At 45.2% G+C, this 15,575-nt stretch overlaps 4 pseudogenes; 2 read left to right on the top strand and 2 right to left on the bottom strand.

Moving 5' to 3' along the window:
- Positions 1 to 872: 872 nt before the first annotated feature.
- On the bottom strand, positions 873 to 2,876 carry LOC136535151 (RING-H2 finger protein ATL8-like; annotated as a pseudogene).
- Positions 2,877 to 5,952: 3,076 nt separating this feature from the next.
- LOC136535153 (uncharacterized) lies at positions 5,953 to 9,189 on the top strand (annotated as a pseudogene).
- Positions 9,190 to 9,794: 605 nt separating this feature from the next.
- LOC136535152 (uncharacterized) lies at positions 9,795 to 11,782 on the top strand (annotated as a pseudogene).
- Positions 11,783 to 11,866: 84 nt separating this feature from the next.
- Positions 11,867 to 14,672, bottom strand: LOC136535154 (uncharacterized; annotated as a pseudogene).
- Between the last annotated feature and the right edge of the window lie 903 nt (positions 14,673 to 15,575).

Here is a 15,575-nt window from a genome sequence, read left to right as displayed (position 1 = left end):
CAAGGCACCACTTAATGTAGTTGAAATATCAGTAAGTTGTACTATATATACTTTTCCGCGTGTTTAATTACTATATCGTACTTCAATTTACATGTGAGATGATGAGAATAATCTTCTTCTCGTACAGTGGTGTTTGTGGCAGCAACCATGTAATAACTTGTGTGGATACTACGTTTGTGAATTTATCACTGCACACATAAGAAAAACTCCTGAAGATGTCCTAAGAGTACGTATATATATCAATTTTTTATTTATTTTTAAATGAATATATATATATGTATTAATACTTTTACTTTTATTTCAAATGCAAGACTGAATGGTTGAAACGAAGGGTCATGCAAAAAGATCATCTGAAAGCAGTTCAAGAGTCAATAGCAGGATATCTTCTAGAAAAAGTGCTAAATCCCAACGACGAGTTCTACTTTGATCCTAAGGAACTAATGATGTAAATTAAATGTTTATTGATATCGTTATTTTCGAGAACAAGATTATGAAAGTGTTGTATATATATATATATATCTATAATATATATAGTTTCATACTTTATTCGAATATAATAATGCTCGAGATGAGAATTAGATGTAATTATATGCGTGCGTGTATTTATATTAGCAGCGTAGAATACGTACATAAAAACATATTATATATTAAACAAATATGTGTAACTGAACTGAAAACAAATTAAACAAAAAAAAAGAAAAAGAAAATGAACCTTTAGTCCCGGTTGGGGTTACCAACCGGGACTAAAGGGTGCGGCCACGTTTGCTCGGCTGGAGGGCCTTTAGTCCCGGTTGGTAACACCAACCGGGACTAAAAGGTCCCTCTTTAGTCCCGGCTCGATGACCCGGGACTGAAGATTCCACCTTTAGTCCCGGGATTGTTGTCCCGGCATGGTAACCGGGACTAAAGGCCGTTACCGCCCGGGACAACAAGTCCATCCTGTAGTAGTGATGACTATTAGTTTTTTTACCCAAGAACAAGAATATGATCACAACCACAAAAGACACAATGATTTGATTCACATTTCAAATTTAGAGCGATGAAAAAGATAGTCTGATATATATGATCGCATTGCCTTGTTTCTATATCATTGGTTTTATATATGAGTAATATATTTTTATGTACAAACAAACATCATTGTTGTGGTAAGTAGGACCACACGAACATCATGTATGAGATGAGGTTCCTCTGTGGACAATTTAACTGTTAGTATTAATGCCATCATTTTTTGTGACAACAATGACAAGAAAATTGGTATTTTTATTGATGGTTCACAACCAAGAGGAAAACATTTTTCCTTAATGGTTGAAATGCATTTTCGTGCCGTTTTCGTATGACAGTGATAGAAATCCATATTTGATGGCCCAAAATTTTCTTGTTAGGAAAGAACCGATAAGGAAATTGTTTCTGTTGGTGCTCCATTTGGCAAATATTTCCCTATCATTTTAGGTCTTCCTATTGAAACAATAGAAAAATTATGTTTCCAATTTTCTTGACAGTAATTTGTACTCCCTCCGTTCCTTAATATAAGCTATATAGTTTTTAGCACCAATATTAACGCACGACTTGGAGAAGGATGTGAGACCGAGGAAAAAAAGGAAAATCATGCCATCTTCTCTCTCCCAATCAGATTGCTTCCTAAATCTAAGGGATTGGTTGGGGCATGTGCTATGTACAGTGGCAAGGTTTCCAAACTAATCGGCGTGGGAGCTAATACGTACCTATATTTTGGAATTTTCTTTAAAAATCTATATGACTTGTATTAAGGAACGGAGGGAGTATTTCCTTGTCATTTTGCACCCATAGGGCAATTCCATTTTACAATAGTTTTCATATTGTACCCTTAACAAACTAGATCAATCCCACCTAAATAACTGACCTTAAGGAACATATCTATTAAAGTCTATTTCATTGTCTTTCTTTTTTCCATAAGGACAATTTCAGTTCAATCAGGTAACACAAAAACCTTGAGCATTCCTCCTTTTATCTTTTATTTATTCTCACTAGCAGTGGTATACATGTGATACTCCATAGACAGAACACTACATATACATGTATATCCTACAAATTCCAACCAAATCATCCAAATTGCTAATTCACTTCCCTAACAAAGAAAAGAATAATAACACAAAGCTACTCCTAGCATGTACCTTTAACATACACTCTCTACACTTGTGCTTCCAGGTCCCTCTCCCCGTCGTCGAGCAGCCCTTCACGCGTTGGCTGCGCCATTGATGTGGATACCAGCGACGGGCCGACCTCTTGGTCCATCTCATCGCATCCCTCACAAGTTGTTCTGATGTCTACCTCGGCGCGACAGACGGGGCATGTCGAGTGCTCCCTTAGCCACACGTCGACACAACCTCGGTGGAAGATGTGCATGCACGTCGGCAGCCGCCGCGCTGCGTCCCCCTCCGCCATCGCGCCCAGGCACACGGCGCACTCTCGCTCCTCCTCTCCATCAGCATCCTCCTTCCGATATGTGAACTCCGGAAGCGCAGCTATGGCTTCGGCATCCAGCCCCATGGGCGGTTTCTTTTCTGGCTCTGCTACAGCGGCAGCCTCAGCAGCATCCCGTCTCGCGGACCGTTGCACGAGGTACCACCGGATGGTGCACAGGATGAGGAAGATGACGAGGAGGGAACCAAAACTGATGCCGAGGATGGCGATGTAGGAGGTCGTGGTGCAGCACGTGTGTGTGCCCACGACGACTGTGGCAGCATCATGGCGCGAGGAGTATGGTGCGCCGACGGCGATAGAGACCGCGAAGCAGGACTGGTCTGCAGGGCAGCCGCGGCGATTGGGACCTGGGCCACCACGCCCGGTGACGAAGGAAAAGAAGATGACAACGACGAGGATGGTTGTCGCGATGGCATTGCGACAAGCGCGTGGGGTCAATCGAAGGAGGCGGTGCATGCGCCTGTGTTTGGAGATTTTGAAGGTGTTGGTTGCATGCCATGGCTCGGTAGTGTGGGTGTTGTGAGCGAACTGCGGGCGAGAGGCAAGGTTCTTGGCCTCTTCGGGTGGGAGGGAAGATACATTGACCGCCACAGCGAACCCATTTTACAAGAATAGGTTGGTTGTGCAGAGTACCTACTACTGGCCTCGTCCTTTCTCCATTTTCTAATTTATTTTAGTTTGGTTATTGGTTTAATTTTACTTATTAGCATGTGGCATTTAAACATATAGAGAAGTATTGATTCTTGTATTTCCATCTAACGTTAAAGATAATAACTTTCTTCATTACTGCAGTGGTGATGACATGTAGATCTCTGTTTGGCCTAGTGAGTTAAGAGGGAGAGATGAGCAATGCAAATGATTGGTGTACTACCGGAATCGAAGGCTTTGCCGAGTGTCATATTCTTTGCCGAGTGTATTTTATCGGACACTCGGCAAACCATCTCTTTGCCGAGTGCCAAACTAAAAACACTCGGCAAATATTCTGACACACAGCAAACTATCTGTTTGCCGAGTGCCTTATTAAAAACACTCGGCAAACGGTTTGACACTCGGCAATACTACTGAAAAACACTCGGCAAACTCCGGCACTCGGCAAATATAGAAAAAACACTCAGCAAATTACGACACTCGGCAAACATCGCGCCACGTGTCCCTCCGTGAAAAGAGAAAAAAAAAAAAAAACGTTTGCCGAGGACACTCGGCAAACTCTTTTGTTTGCCGAGTGTCAGATCTAGGACACTCGACAACATCGCACCACGTGTCCCTTCATAAAAAAAAATAAAAAATAAAAAAATAAAAAAAATCCTAGGCCGAGTGTCAAATCTAAGGACACTCGGCAAACTCTGCTTATAAGGCCCACGCATGCGTCTGGTTACTTCCCTCACATCTCACACCACACCGCAGCGCTCCCCTCCGACACGGGATGGCAGGCACCACCCCTCCCCACCCGCCGGCTCGGAGCGGGCGCCCGTCCACCTGAATCACACAGATCGGGACGCCGGAGGAGGAGCAGCGCCGTTCCGCATCGCCGGAGCAACAACCACGGGCGCGGAGAGGCCCGCCCGCCAGCAAGCGCAGGCGCAGGTAACCGCAACCCCTCTCCTCGTCCCCTCCCCTCCGCGGCGCCGGCGGTGACAAGCGGGGCTCGCCTGCTCGCCTTACGCACCGCTGGCTGCAGGCAGTATGGCGCCCGGCGGCTGCCTTCTCGCCTCGCCGCCCAGACGCAGCGCGTGCGTGCGTCGTTGTCACGAGTCGTTTCCTTCTGGGGGCTCTCAGTCAGATCCCGTGGCCTCTGCTCTGCGATGCCTCGGTAGGAGGTAAGTGCCCGTTTCAATCTTAGACGAGTGCGGATTCGGCCACATCTCACTTCACTTATGATTTATCACCTCGCTATCTGCAGTTCAAGCTTGGATCCCTGGATCCCATACCATCGGTCTCTCGGAGAGTGTAATCCAGCGAGCGTTGAGTTGAAGCCGTGCAAGTGGAGATGAGGACTCTGAAGAAATCCGACAAGAAAGCTGCCCTCGACTTCGCAGCGCGGAGTTTCAATGTCACCACATCTAGTTCGTGTGTTTCTGGCTACTGAGTGATATTATGTTGTGCTGTATTATGTTATTATGCGATTGCCAGATTCCAGACTGAGTGTATTAGGCATATCTGCATCAATCGGTATTATACTAATGGATTTTTGCTGAGCATTGTGATGGTTGATCTTATTTAATTGTGGAATCCACATCATGCATTTTTCTTATATACAGTACATTTGGAGAACTGTCAGACATCGTATGGATTCTAAGTGGTTTTAATGGTGTTCTAATGTAATTATTTTTTTTTTCTTTGGAAAATAGGTTTGCAGTGTAATTCAAACAGTGGACATACATGTATATCTAAGCCCTATTGGGAACATACATGTATGTATGATCCATTGTTTGCAAGGTCTCATTTTTTTGCATTCTTTTGCAATTCATGAGGATAGAGTAATTTGGAACAATATGCTTAGTGATGTTGCTTTTGATGTAATTTGATTCCGTTTGCACAACACAAGCAACAGTATCTTCAAAGATAATGGTTGGTGTCTCAAGTGCAACAATATCACATGATTGCATTATGTGATTTATCATTATGCGAAATCATACGCACTCATGTGATGTTTCATACAAAGCAATTATTTCAGAATGGTTGATGGAAGTAGCCACTATAGTTTGCTTGAAGAATCCAAGAGATGGTTGTTCCACCTTACAAGAATACAAAGCCAATCTAAGATCGATCTGATAAGTAGCTAGCATATGTATACCCATCAAAATTGGATCTTGGTTTCTTCTATAGAATGTTCCATGATCTATTGGGCCATTGAGATATCTCAAATTTTTTCTAAAGCCTACCCAGTGACGCTTAGTAGGAGTAGCACTATATGAATTGCTAGCAAATTTATGATATTACAAATTCTATATCTGGGTTAGTGCTGATAGCAAGATACATAAGTACTCCAACGACACTAAGGATCCCTTTGGTTGAGCTTTCCAACCTGCTTTTGCTTTTGCAAAAGACAAAAGCCAACCAAAGAGCCTAAAAGTTACATGTGGTTTTGTTCAAAAGCAGCTTTCACTATAGTTCAATTCCAAAAGCTCATCTTATCTACTTTTACTGGCTTTTGGATGGACAACTTTGAGAAAACTATCCATTGCCACTGGTTATGAGAAAGAAAAAACGGTTCGCTGCCTTCTATTCCTCCGCATCCGCCCAAGCCCCAGACTCCTTCCGCATATGGCCGCGACCGCCGGCTAGGGTTCCTGGTCCGCCGCCACCCCCGCCCGAGGCGTGCTCTGGCCGGCTGCCGCCCCACCGGACCTGCCCGACGCCGGCCGCATCCCAGCTCGACGCCGTCCATCCGCATCCCCGCCCGACGCCGGTGCTTCCGTGGTTGGCCGCCCACTCTGCACGGTGCCCGGCCGCCCGCCGCAGCCAGCACCAGCCCCCAGCGTGGCCCTTGTCCTCAACCGACTCGTCCCCTGCCGGCGCCGAACCTGCAAGGTACGTCTGTCTCCCTCTGTTCCAAATAGATGCATGATTAGCTGCTGGGTTGGAGAATGGGTGACAAATTTGGTTCAAGAATGTATGATTGATTACTTGCTGCGTTGTAGAATGCATGATTAGTTGTTGTTGCCTGCAAATTGATTGAAATGTTTTTGTTTGGTTCAAGAATGGGTGACAAGGCAGATTGGAGTGATGGTTTTTTGAGGCATTTGTTTGATGCCTGCAAAGACGAAATAGAAGCTCAGAATAGGCCGATGGGAATTTTCACCGCTACCGGTTGGAAGAATGTTGTTTCCAAGTTTGTAGAAAAATCCGGTGATAGGCGAACCAAAAAAACAATTGAAGAACAAGTTAGATGTCTTGAAAAAAAGGATTGTTCAATCTTTATGGAGTTCAAGAATTGTGCTACTGGTTTTGGAAGGGATGCAGAAAAAAAACTGTTGATTGCTCGCAGGAATGGTGGGATGAACACCTTGCTGTAAGTACTGTACTGTCACTGTACATATATTTTTTCTTGTTATTTGTTGTAGTGTGTCTTGCTAATTTTATTTATTTAATTTCAGAGATGTAACAATCGTGAGAAAGGAATCAAATGCAATCACATGAAGTTTCGAAAGCAAGGACCAAAGTTTTTTGATGATATGCATATTATTTTTGGCAAGGCACATGTTAGTGGGTCTTCGGCATCCTGTCCTGGAGATATATCCTCCGATGAGGCAAGTGATGAGGCTGTAGAGGAGGTACCAAAACCTGCAAAGAAAGCTGAGAAGACAGGGAACTAAGGAAAAAGGAAACGCAAGGGGTCCTCCACTGCTGTTGCAGACAAGGATGAGAAGAGCCCATTTTTTCGTATGTACAAGAACACTATTTGAAGATCGAAACTGCAGCAGAGAGGATCTCCACAAGTGTTGAAGCATCATCCGCTCCTCCAACCAATCTCGTTCCTTCCATTGCTGAGACCGTGCAGATGGTGATAGAATGTGGGGTGGAAGAAGGAACTGCTCTAATGTACATAGCCTCCTCCCTAAGGGCGTGTTTAGTTCCCACCCCAAAATCCAAAAAAGTGCTACAGTATCTATCACATCGAATCTTGCGATACATGCATGGAGCATTAAATGTAGACGAAAAAAACTAATTGCACAGTTTAGTTGGAAATTGCGAAACGAACGTTTTGAGCCTAATTAATCCACGATTGAACACTATTTACCAAATAAAAACAAAAGTGCTAAATTTGGGCTACTAAACACGCTCTAATTCTTAAGCCTGACTTTAGGGAGCTCTTTAGCTCTCTACGAACGACTAAAGGAAGGCTCGATTTGATCGAGAGGGAGCATGAGAAGGAGATGATGAAGCGGCAGTGATTTCTTTTCATGTGTTCCAGATTATTTTCGTCTCATATGCGAGAACATTTGCCTATGTTGAATCAAAATAAGTTTCCCTGTGTCGAACCATAATTTGCCTATGTATTTTTATAAGATGTTTCAGATGAGCCCTGAGATTTTTGAGGCACTTCATGACTTCTAGTCTGTACCTATGGATTGACCTCAAGCAACAATGTTTCATCTACTGGGTCATTGGATATGTTCTTGTGGATCGTCGGAGGATCACAATCATTTTCACAAGTTGAAAATCGTTTCACACGGTCACTTTGGATAGTTAACACTAAGTTTCATGAAGTGTTGAAGTGTTTGCGCAAGTTAGCTAAGGACAATATTAAACCGAGAGATCCTACTTTTTCTACAGAGCATGAAAGGGTGAGAGAGAACCGTTTTTGGCCATACTTCAAAGGAGCAATTGGAGCAATAGATGGTTCACATGTTCAAGTGGTAGTGCCAGTGGACGAAGTGGTTAACCACATAAATTGTCATGGATATACATCTCAGAATGTGCTAGCTATTTTTGACTTTGACATGAGGTTTACCTTTGCGGTTACCGGTTGGTCGGGTTCTGCACATGACACGCGCATCCTCCATCATGCATTGGCAAAGTTTCCTTCATTTCGTGTGCCTCCTAAAGGTACTAATGGTTTCCTGTGTTATGTTAGCAATAGTTGTATTATTATGTACGTTACTAACTTGGTTTTGTAGGAAAATATTATCTTGTGGACTCAGGTTACCCAAACCGAACTAGGTATCTTGCACCTTTCAAAGGAAGCACTTACCATATACCAGAATTTCAGAATCGTTCAGGGCCTCCTCAAGGAAAGTATGAGGTGTTCAATTTCTTGCATTCATCCCTTCGTAATATCATTGAAGGTCTTTTGGAGTCTTGAAGCAGAAGTGGCGTATTTTGAAGGGCATGCCAAGTTTCTCACCTCGTACTCAGAAGCATATCATTACAGCTTGTCTTGCATTGCATAATTTTATCCGTGACAACAATTTGCGTGATAAGGAGTTCAAGAGATGTGATGCTGATGAGGATTACTTGGTAGAACATACAAGTGGCACAAAGCAAACACAAGGGGATGGTAGTGAGGATGTGGAGAACGAGGATACCATGAATACCATTCGTACTAGGATAGCTGATGCTTTGGTTAGTCCGAGAGAAGGCTAGTTATGTTGATGGATGGCAACGTTGTCTAAGCCCTTTGATGGATATTGTTCTATTTATGTGGACCAATCATTTTGCTGAGGATGAAAAACTTTAGAAAATTATTTTTTTCCTTGCTAAAATAGTCATTGAAATACGAATTAGTGAACAAATTATTTTGTTATGAGTAATTTGCATAAAAACAGGTCCCCAGGCCTTCAGGGGCATTACATGTATTTTTTACACAGCCTACATTTTGACAACAACTCTAACCAAATGGCCTTCTACTTTTCCCACAACTATTTTTCCACAGCCCATAACTCACAACAGTGTTTCCAAAAGCCACAGCTCAACCAAACATGGCTAAGATATTGAACCTAGTTCCAAAATCTCTTTCCATTTCTCCCTTGGTCTAAGATGGGCCGTTCTCTATATCTAGAGATCCAAGTGGTTTTTGATGGGTATGACCCGTCCATATTGGATTTCTCTAATATTTTCTGGACATAGACAGCTTCGTATAAAAAACTATAGTCGCTGGCGGAGCCAAGGCCCCGCCACCCTGGGCCGTTGGCTGGGCTCCCCCGCTACTTGCGCTTTAGGCCCAAAGGCCCAGTACAGAGGAAAAGACGAGCGCTCGAGGGCAGCGGCGTGGACACGCGGTACTGAGGAGGAGCCATTAGGCTATCTCCAACAACAACACCCAAAATACAAGACACATTCGTCCCTTGGGTAGTGCTACAGGCAAAAGGTTCAATACCTATTCGGTATCTTCTCCAACAACAAGACCCAAAAGAGAATCCTTTCTGCAAATAGGTTTTCAGGAGAGAGGATGCCCATATTTGGGTTGTGCCTCTTAGGCAACCCAAAATAGGTCTCCCATATAGGTACTCTATTGGAGGCTGATTTTGGGTCTCTTGCTACTCATTTTGGGTTTTGATGCCCATATGGGTCCTTGTTCGAGACAGTCTTACTCCATGGCGGGGAGGCCGAAGCAACAGTCTATGCGCCGACCTCAACCCTAACCCCAATCCTCCTTCATTATCTCTCTATCCTTCCTCTTTTCCAATCCCGAACCCCAAACGAAGCTGATGGATTTGACCTCCCCTTGCTACTGCTTCTTGTGAGAGCAACTGCGGCTAGCGGTGGCTGGTGGCCGGTGGTCCGAGTCCGGTGAGGCAGAGCCGGCTACTGGAGGTAGCCGCGGACAAGGCACAAGCGCCGCCTGCTACCCTGCTGTATTGGACATCGCCTAGATTGAGCAAAAATTGCAAATGGCAGAGAGGAGGAGGCTGAGCCAACCAGGTAATTTGACTAATTTCAGTTATGAATTATCTAATATGCAGAGGTTAAATTTGATGGATAATCTATGACCTTGCCCTTATGACTGTTTCTTACATTTTTTTTATTTAGGGATGAGGCATTTTTTTGGTTGATAGAAGGACTTGTCCTGATGCTGGTGGAAGTAATGAACCTGAAAGACATCCAAACATAGAAGAGCCACATGAAGCTCCAGATCATCCGGAACCAGAACCAAACATGGACAATTTCACTAGTTAGTTTGATAATGAAATCGTATGTGATCCAGCTCTTAGAAAACAAATATATGAGTATGCACCTGAAATTCAAGACCAAGTTAGGAGAGCATACATATTGAAAGGTCCATCACAACCAACAAATATATTGAAAGATCCAGGTTCAAGGGGCTTTTCTGTGGGTTGGTATAAGAAATATAATTGGTTAGAATATAGTGAATCCAAAGATGCTGGTTATTGCTTCCTTTTTAAGCAGCCGGGGAGGGCACAACATTTTGGTTATGATGTATTTAACAAAACTGGTTGGAGAGATTGGAAACATGCATACAAAGCATTACCTGAACATGTTGATGGTGTAGGTAGTGCTCACAACAAGTGTGTTCAGAAAATATGGTGACTTTAAAAATCAAAGACAGAGTGTGCAGAGAGTATTAAACAGAGCTAGTAAACAATCGGAGGAATTATACCAAACTCGTTTAACTTCTACTTTACGATGTTAAAGATATCTCTTAAAGCAAGGACTATCATTTCGTGGGCATGATGAATCTTCTTCCTCTTTGAACAAAGGCAATCTTCTAGAGTTGATTGATTTTCTAAAAGACAACAATGAAGAAGTCAGGAATGCCTACGATCGAGGTGGCTTAAATTGTAAGATGACTTCCCATGATATCCAAAAGGATCTTGCAAGGTGTTGTGCAGAAGAAATAACTGAAGCAATTATGGAAGAGATTGGTAATAGGCCATTCTCTGTTCTCATTGATGAATCACGTGATATATAAGTGAAAGAGCAAATTGCTATTATTTTAAGGTTAGCAACTGGTATATTGTGTCAGTTCTATTAAGTTGTCTAATTCTGTACAATATTCAGTTTTATTAGTGTTTTTTTAATTGGTGCACTACTGCAGGTATGTGAATTCTAAAGGGATTGTTGTTGAAAGATGTCTTGCTCTTGTACATGTCAAAGAGACTACAGCCGATGCATTGAAGGAAGCATTGCTTGCTGTCCTTGACAAGAACAAGCTATCAGTTTCTCGGATACGAGGGCAAGGATATGACGGGCCTTCAAATATGAGAAGTGAATTTAATGGACTGAAAGAAAAGATTCTAGATGAAAACCCATATGCATTCTTTGTCCACTGTTTTGCCATCAGTTACCGCTGGTTGTTGTTTCTATTGCGAATTGTTGCTCTTCTCTCATTGATTTCTTTGAGTATATATCTTTGATTGTGACCATCACAAGTACATCACGCAAGAGAAGGGACAAACTAATTGAAAACCAGCATCAAAATACTCTGTGGCGTATTGAAACTGGCGAGGTATCTACAGGAAGAGGCTTGGATCAAGAAACTGTCCTTGCTAGGCCTAGGGATACTAGATGGGGTTGACATCATGTTACTTTGGTTCGCTTGTCCCAAATGTAGGACTCAGTGATAAAGGTCCTTCAAATAGTTCATGAAGATGGACGAGTGCCAAATCAAGCAGCTGGTTTGATAAAAAAATGGAGTGCTTTGAATTTGTTTTTATTGGTGCTTATGCTAAAGGTTCTTGGCATCACAAATGAGCTCTCCGTGCCTTACAAACAAAAGGTCTCAATATTGTTAATGCTCTTGAGTTAGTTCTTATTCAGTTGTTCCCTTTCTTACAATATTGCTTTTCTTATTCAGCAGCTATTCCCTTTTGCTATTAATCTGATTGCACTTATAAATTCAATTGTAGCTTATCCATGAGTCAAAGCTCAGTTTAACCATGAGAAAGTGGCTGGGATAACTTATTTGATGAGGCAAGACAATTTTGTGATTTGAATGGTATTCCTATTCCAAATATGGCTGCAGAAATACCAGTGAGAGGTCGTTCAAGGCGTGACGGATTTACTGTTCTAATCTTCATCATTATCGTGTTTGGGATTTTCTATGTTGTTCTTCATAAAATATGTGCTGAAATGAATCATCGGTTCACTGAAGCGACGACGAAGCTATTGATGTGCTTTTCTTGTCTTGATCCAAAGAACTCTTTCTCTAGTCTTGATTCAACAGTCTTGCTCGCTTGCTGAAATTTATGCTGAGGATTTCTCAAATCATGACGTGGAGTCATAAGGGGACATTAGAGTCATAAGGCTCTTCATGTATGGAGGCATGCTGCCTTTGCTAATTGTAAAGATATTGAAAGTTTGTCCCAGAAAATGGTTGAAACCGAAAAACATTTGCTTTTTCATTGGTCTACAAGCTCATTGAATTGGCCTTGTTGGTGCCGGTGTCAACAACTACTGTTGAAAGGGCTTCTCATGTTGAAGACTATCAAGTCTAAATCTCACATAGGATTGCTGATGATTGGTTCAACACAACTTGATGATCTGCTATATTGAGCGAGAACTATCAATTCACTTGATGAAGCTACTATTCTTCGGCGGTTTCAAAACTTGAAGAGTCGTAGATGTAGCTGCCTCGTAACCATGCTTGTGGGGGTGGGCATCTTAGTTACCAATTACCATTTAGGTTTATCTTTTGTGTTTCATTATCTAAGTCCTGAACTTGTGTACTGAAAAATCATTTTAATATTTAATTTGAATCTATCATGGTTTCCTATTTTATATGTATGTTATATAATATAGAGTTAAATACATCAGCGGTACTCGAACTTGTAAGGTTGTGTCACTTAGCTCCACGAACTCTCAAAATGCATTTCTAGATTCCTTATCTTGATTTTTGGTTCACGCAGGTCCATACCACTTTGTCAGCAATATTTTGCTTACATGACATGCCAACATTGGCAGTCATTTTACATTTAACCCCTCACATTCATTTTGCGTCTCCTTTATTTGTTTCCACGATTGCACATGAAGCTGTCGGGCCATACCCACGGTGATGAGTACATGCTCGATCTTCCGAGAGGTAGCCGGTAAGTTCGATTTGTGAAGATCTCGACGTTGGCGATCCGGCTTCAAATAAGACACAATTCAAACCCTGCAACCGTTACACCACTGCTCCGTTGGTTATCAACCAAGCACAACTTGATTGACCTCGCCAAGAAGGCTTTTCCTACAAGCGAATCAAAGAGCACAAGCAAGAAGGTAAAACACGCAATATGAAATTACAAATATGAATGACGCGAATATCAAAAAAGGATTCAAGAACTCGGTTCCAAAGGACTAATCGACACAGTGGAGGAGATCAAGAACGGGGGCCCTGGATCACTATAAAAGGATTTGTCACCACAGTTACAATGAACGATTCAGTTCCTCGATGGAAAACTAAACTCTAACAAAAACCCAATTGTGTAGCAGCGGCGGCGGCTGTGTTTATATCTAAGACTCGACCTAGGGTTGGGGACGGCCAGGGTTGGGCGCCCACAACTTGGGCTTAAGGACCGACATGATACATGGCCAAGTTGGCCCAAATAGGTGACGCAGCACCTTGCCGTGGTCACATAGAATGATCCACGGACCTTCTGGAGCTGGGACCAGATCCAAACAACGGCGTCATCGTCCCCTTTCCAACGCATCCAAGAACGGCCCATTTCGATGTCGATCGTATGAGGAAGTTATGACCGAAACAGTGACGACGTGTCTGCTGAATCCGAGGGCGACGTGGCAGCTGAGTGGGAACGAATTGGAACTTGGGAAAGACCATGGCGTCGGTGTCTAGCGGGCGATGTCCTCATCACACGAGGCTCGCCTGTGCCGGCGACAGCACGCCATGCGTAGTTGGCGGCCAAGATCACGCCCCGTGCGGCACTAGCGGCCATCACGGTTCCAGTGTCGTACCGGCTGCTCCAGCGTCTGCTGCTAGCCCTTGCATTCAGCTATTCCCCAGGTGCTCCACCGCTCTGCTGTCGACAGACGATGAACGTAGGGTCAGGCCTACGGACAACAGCGGCGGCAGCTGCCCACGCTCCACTACGACAAGCTCGTGCTGCTGTTGCTTATGTGACTATAACGGTTGGTGGGTCACTATACCTGGCAGTGGCGTGCGGGCTCAGTTTGAGCATGACCTAGAGCTCCTCCTTGACGAGGTACTCTGACGACGCCGAGTTGGGGATGCCACAAGCGAGCGGATAAGCGCGGACGGCTGCTGCAATGTCCGGGTTGGAGCGGCGGCTGCTGACACTGCCGAGCTCCACACGGAGGATTCTGTAGCGGTGGGTGGGGCAGCGCGATGGAGGCGCGGCACATCGTGTTAGCGCACATTAGCACGTTCCTAGGCTCTCCTTGAGTCTAGCTAGTTCTGACCGAGAGATGGACATGCATACGTTCCTAGCTATGACCGTGATGTACATGTATATAGGCATAAGCCTTGATGAAATACAAATTGAGTTTTTATCATTCTTCTTTCTCATGCTTACACAGCGGACATGATCTGGGTTCGCACGAAGCCACGGGTCCACGCACGGGAGTGGAAGGTGCGGCGAACAGGCGGGCAGGAGGCGGAGCTCGCCGTCGTCATGGAACATGCTCTAGCACATGGCACAGTCACGCACACACACCTAGGCACCGAGGTCAGCGATGAGGCCAGCGTGAACAGCACACATCTGGAGCGCAATGAGCCACTCCGCCTCTGCCTCCGCCACGGCCACCGCATCCCCTTCTCCCTTCTCGCCTGGCCGTGCGTCGGCAAGCGCCATAGGTGGTGCCCCCAGAGGGCGTGCCATGAGCGGGAGTGGCGGCGCCTGCGGTGTGCGGCTCGAGCTTGTGCCGCGCGTGCACTGGAGGCCAATGTCACGCCCCTACACACCGACGACCGAGCTCGTGCTTGCGCATGACATCTTGCTTATGACAGCATGCGCCAGCGGGCACCATGTTGCCGCATGGAGCTGCTCGTTCTCTCCTCGCTAGACAATGACAACATGGCCATGGCATGTCGTTCTCCTCGCCTCTCTTGCCTACCGCCGCTCCTGCTGCGTGAGCGCACCCATACTCATCCCCGCGAATCACAGCGTGGCTCTCATCCATGGGTCGCGAGCTATGGACGTGCCAGACGAGGGGTCTTGGGTTCGAGCTTAGTGTTGGAGCTATTTCTGATGGGGTGGGTGGGCAGCCGTGAAGAGGCGGAACCAGGGGGCCAGTAGGGGCCGCGGCCCCCCAATGCGGCCGAAATCTTTTTGATCCCCCGTGCGGCCAAGCCCATAGCCCAGCATGCAGCGTGGAAGATTTTAGATCTCCATCCCGTGATTATGTCAGAATTGGAAGCAGAGGAAACGTCACGGACGAGAGGAGACTCGCGTCACATCGCATTCGCACCGTACCGAGATGGGCGCCGTGGGCATCGCCGTGAGAGCGTGCGTGCCTCCCGCTCCCGCTGCCCGCTGGCCACTCCGCACCCTCCGGCTCCATGGACGCCGCCCAAGCCCAGCGAGCTGCGGAGAGCAAGCCCTGGATGACTGGGCGCGTGCTCATGCTCGGCCTCGGGCGTCGGCGGCACCGGCCCGTCGGGGGATCCACAGACCACTGCACACCCTCTCTCTCCAGGCTCTGCCCCGACCTCGACATCCTCGTTGCCAGGACCAGTAGGTGCAGTAGTCTAGCCT

The sequence above is a fragment of the Miscanthus floridulus genome, unplaced genomic scaffold (assembly GCF_019320115.1).
Source record: "Miscanthus floridulus cultivar M001 unplaced genomic scaffold, ASM1932011v1 os_2571, whole genome shotgun sequence".
In the NCBI taxonomy this organism is placed as follows: Eukaryota; Viridiplantae; Streptophyta; class Magnoliopsida; order Poales; family Poaceae; genus Miscanthus; species Miscanthus floridulus.
The sequence above is the reverse complement of the archived record's forward strand: the minus strand, read 5'-3'. Positions and strand labels throughout refer to the sequence as shown.